The sequence below is a fragment of the Camelus dromedarius genome, chromosome 16, assembly GCF_036321535.1.
Source record: "Camelus dromedarius isolate mCamDro1 chromosome 16, mCamDro1.pat, whole genome shotgun sequence".
NCBI classification, from domain to species: domain Eukaryota; kingdom Metazoa; phylum Chordata; class Mammalia; order Artiodactyla; family Camelidae; genus Camelus; species Camelus dromedarius.
The window spans coordinates 12,128,452-12,133,722 of record NC_087451.1 but is presented as its reverse complement, the minus strand read 5'-3'; positions in this window follow the sequence as shown (position 1 = coordinate 12,133,722).

The following is a 5,271-nucleotide window of genomic DNA, read 5'->3' as shown; positions in this document are numbered from 1 at the left end:
GGCCGCTACGCTTAAGGAGTTCACCATTTGGTATATCCTTTGCTGCAAAGAATATGCCTGGTTCACATAGAAACTCCCTGTTTACTGAACAGATTAATATAAACTGTGTCTAAAAAACTATGGAAGAGACATAAAGCTGCAAACCTACAGACATAGTGAAGCCAGTTAAAGGTCCCATGTTAGCAACAGATCTCACAACTAGATGCAGCTAAGGACCCGGAAATGTATTCAAATATTTACTTCTGAAGCCATCTGATACAATTAAAAGCCATGTAAGGCAATCTAAGTTCAAACAATATATTAAGAAAGTGAAGAATTGACATTATTTGTTAAGTCTTTACCGAAAATCTAAATTCCTTGTCCTGGAATTCCAAGCCTTCTAAAGCTCGGCCATTCCCTCTCTGCCACAGTTCCCTTGCCGTGTACTGTTGTAGCCGAGACAGACAGAAATGGCTGTTAAGTGTTGTTATTAAAAAAACAGGGATTCGTCTATGTGGTGGTTTCAGTAAGGACAGGATGGAGCCGCCTGTCACTGACCGGAAGATACAGATGAGAGACTTGCTGCAGTGATCCAGGAACGGGAGGGAGGCTCAGAAGATTTTTGAGCAGGCCTGAAAGGACACACACTAGATTCCGTAGTAATTTCTTTGTGGCAATGTCTTACGGGATTTCCTTCTTTTTTTGTATTATGCATTTCTTTGGTTTGCATTTCTTTTTAAACAGAGCCTTAAAAACCTGACATAAAGATAAAATGACTCAGATGATTTTTTAAAGGATGTTAAGACCTGGATACAGTTTGAGGAATGGAGGAGTAAGTCAAATGAATCAGAAGGCAGCAGCAAGCCGTGGAAGCAGTGAGCTGCGTCGCTGTTCTGTAAACTGTCACATAAACAGCCTGTAGGAACCACAGGATGTTCCAGGTTCTTGCAGGGGCAAAGGAGGGAGGGAGAAAATAGACTGACTTTAGGGTCCTTCTGTCTCAACATGTTGTTCTAATGACCATTTCCTGCTGCAGGGAGACTAGAAAATGTATCACACACAAAGGCTGGGAGCAGCCTGAAAAGAGGTGTATAGGTGTATAAAGTAGGAAATCTTTTCTGTATGAAAGACCTTTTTATTTCCTCCTTGCAGAGACCTGGAATGACTTTTATGCTCAGACAGATTCTTTATGTTTGAAGAAGAAAATGCGGAACATCTGAAAGTGCCTTTGATCTCTATCTTTTTCTACAAGCACTATTTTTCAATGTCTCTCTCTCTTTTTTCTTCTAAAACTGTGCAAAGCACCCCGACTCACGTGCCTTTACCAGACAGACATCTCGTTTTGTCTGACTCCACCAGAAAGCCAGGAACGGTGACACTCTTGATTCTCCCAGGCTTCAAAAACTGTCCACCATCCTGAGAGTGGAATACTCAGATTTTGTACCTCTCTTCTCTACAGAGGATTATTATACAAGTAAATCTCCCCTTCTGAACTCTGGCACTCCTGGTGAGTGGCAGAATTGTGGTCATATGTCATTTATTCTGAACTCCTACCCAGCCAACTTCAATAAGCATAACTCATTTACTGAAACATGTAAACAAGCCCAGCCCCAAAGCAGCCAAATGGAGAGCTGCCTTTACCACATGCTCCAGGAGGTGTAATAAAGCTGGGATTCGGCCTTTGGGCTTGGCAAGGGCAGCTGGGAGGATGTCCTCGTCCTTCCTGGGGAGAACTAATGACATCTGGGTTCTAGGTGGCTGCCACCGCTGTCTGGGCTAGCGCTACAGGAAGCCTGGACTCCAGCAGAAACACACAGGAAATCACATTGCCAAACTTTTCTCCTTATAAAGACAGATGATCTGTCCAGGAATTACCATCCTCCCAGTTCTCAGAGGGAGGAGCCACTGGTTAAGCAGGCAGGATACAACTGGAGAGAGGAATTCTAAAGCAGTTTCCGGTGGCCCCAAGGTCCAGCCGCAGTACCATTCTGCAAGAACAGGGCTGCGTAACAAGTCAAGGCTCAGATGAGCGCTTATGGGAAAGTACGGAGGACATACTATTGAGAATTCTCTGAAATAATCTAGTTTATTCTCTGATAGGGCGAAATTACAGAGTGTCTAATGGACAGCACATTCACTAGGAGCTGAGTTGGGAAAACTGACATACAGACCCATAGGGGGTCTGTATTCTATCAGTATCTTTGCTCTGTATGTTCAAAACGGAGCGGTGACTCTCCCTTAAACTTGCTGCTCCTCCTATATTCCTGGCTCGGTGAGCGATGGTTAGTGCCGTCTTCTCAGGGTTCTTTGGTACCTTCTTCATGTATATTCCACCCTTACCTGGACACTACCCGGGTAGCACCACCTGCCTGCCTTTGAATCTCCACTGCTGCCTCACCTGGACCACTGCGGGATCCATTCAGCAAACACTCCCTGCGACCCTACCCTGTGCTCGGCTCTGAGCTTACAAAGGAGAGCCCAGTAGTGCCTGCCCTTCTGGGGCCTCTGTTATAGTGGAGGAAACTGCAAAATCAAGAAAATAGACAAACTAGTTGTGAATTATATGTAGGTACTTTAAAGGAAACAAAATGGGGCTAGACAAAGAATGACAGGTAGATGACTCACTGGCTTCATCTCTTCCACCCACCCTGCACGCGGCTCCCTTACCTGTGCCTTCCTGGTGGCTCTCACAGGGCTTCCTGACTTAGAACCCCTTCTCTCGCCCCACCCTTACCTGGCAATTCAAATGCCACATCCTCACGAAACCTCCTCCGCTCCTTCCTAGTCAGCAATTTCTTCCTCTTCCCAATTCCTGTGGCCTTCCTCTGACTCTGCGTGGTAGTCACCTGCACATATGCCCAGCACCCCTAAGAAGACTGTCAGCTCCTGGAGGGGAGATCGTTTGTCAATAGCTGTCTCCTCCCCCCAGTACCTTAAATTAGTAGAGATTTTTTAAAGTGAATAAAGTTTTTTTTCTCCCCAATGTGGCTAATACCACTACTGGCCCTATTTCACAGGGTTGTCATGAAGATCAAATAACACTCAAGATGTGGCAGTGCTTTGAAAAAGAAAAAAGATCCGTACAAATGGAAATTGCTTTGTAATCGTAATTATAGCAAACATCACTCTGGGAACCTGTCCACACAGGATGGCTAGGAGTGGAGCTGTCTTTTCCAAACCCTTGGACAGGGAAGCACAAAGTCTGCGCATTTATTTAAATGCAAAACTTTTTAGGCTGTGGCCTTGATTTTCTGCTGTCTTCCTTTCCCCGTCACCTACCTTGTGATCACAAGTTGAAGTAAGTAAGCAGAAGCTTGGACTTTTGCACTGAACTCTCCTGCAGAGCTGAGTGGCGAAGAGCCAGAAAACCCAGGTTTCCATTCTTGCTCTGCTTCCTTGCTTCCTCCAGCAAATCACTGAACTTCTCTGCCTTAATTTCCTCATGGGGCTGTTGTAAGGATTTAATGATTAAATACAATACACGTAAAACAGCATTGAAAACAGTGCCTGGTACAAAGTAAGCAAGCTAGTCATTTTCAAAGTTACAATAAATCCACTGTGCTTCCTGGTACAGGGCCCATCCCAGGAGGTTCCTGGGAGCTAATCTTGATTGCTGGAGTCGTGTGGTTGGTTACAAAGAACACACCACGCAGGGGACGTGGGAGTGGGAACGGGCTGTTGCAAAGGGCAGCATGGAGCGGAGGTGTCTGAAGAGCCTCAAGGGTGTGGCCGAGTTTAGGTAGAGAAAATCTGGCTGCTGCAAGAGGTTTAGGGCCGACACTCAAGTGAAGTGACTCTCAAGAGGCTGGGGGAGCGCAGAGGCAGCAAAAGGCCTCCTGCCGTTATTTTTGGCTTTCATCTTTTTAAGTAATGAAAAGAGGCTGAGAACAACAAGGTTCTCTGGTGACGAACAGCGCTGGGCTTCGGCACATACTGCCAAGGGAAGTGAACCCGAGCGGCCCTGTTTCCAACACAGCTGGTGAGGAGCCAAAGGAAGACGGGAGCGACCTGAACAGTCATCCCCCACCTTCGGGGAGAGGCAGAACCATCCCTCTTTTCAAATTCCAAACTGTCTCACTCCACGAAAACAGTTTTTCCCCCACCGGAAACAGGCTGGGACACAATTAAGCAATGCTGTCGGGGTGGGTCTGGCAAACGTGGCCTGAAGGAAAAAGCTGCTCATGCTCTGTTCCCTAAAAGGGATAGGTGGTAACAAAGGGAGGAGAGGAAAGGGGCCCTCGGAGGCCTCCTTGAGTGAACAAGGCTTCTCCCCAAAGGCCTGTGAGTGGAAGGCCGTCAAAGCAAGTTGTCCACACTCCTCCCTGGAAACTCTGAAAAGGCTGCGACTGTTAGTTCAGATAGGTGGCTGAGGGGTCGCTCTGAGCCAAAGATGCCGAGAAAAAGCCAGAGTCTTCCCTTCAAGAATTCAGGAATGTGGTTTCCAACGCAAACAGATACTACACATCGTAGAAATAGTGCTGGAGTGTGTCCAAGCCTTCCCTTTATGTCCTTTGAGTCATTTGGAAATGGTTAACAAAGGGGCTGAACACCTGGGCTGATTACCCCAGAAGGGGATTTCCAAACAGACTCTCTACTGTAAAATCATCTCTTCCCTTCCCAAAGCAGCTCAGTTCCACTTTCTCTGAAGTGTGCCTGAAAGATTCCAAATTTTCTAATTCTGATTCTAGGCTTACTAAGCTAGAGCGGCAACTGCTGCTGACACAAAGAAACAGGGAGCCAAGCAACTTCGTGCTTTTTTAAAAAGGTTTATTTTAAATTAAGAGGAACAGATGTCCAATGTTTCAAAAAGCCACACAATTGTGGATTTGGCTGACAAACCCCCTAAGCTGCATTTCATTTCTGTTCCCAGAGAGTCAGCCGGCCACTTAGAACTGACTCACTCTCTGGGCCACAGTCTGGGACAGTGTCCCAACTACAGAACTAGAATCCAAGATCTCAAGTGAATCCAGGGTGTTTGGGTAGAGAGTGGGGGCCATCTAAAACAACTTAAAAAAAAAATCTTTATTTTAGTAGTATCAACACCCACACAGCAAACTGTGGAAGGCTAGTAGGTCAAAAGAGAATGAGCAAACAGTTGGCACCTGCCTGTCCCAGGGCCACACAGTTCTAAAAGCAGTGAGTAAGCAGCTGCCCAGAACAGGTTTTTGTTATAGTCCCTCTTGTGAGTACTGGTTAAATATGCAAATATATGTAGGTTATTTGCTGCAATTCAAGTCCTCACCCTCAAGGGAAATGTATCACCTCAGGTGAACTCTTGGCCTTGCTGGGAAG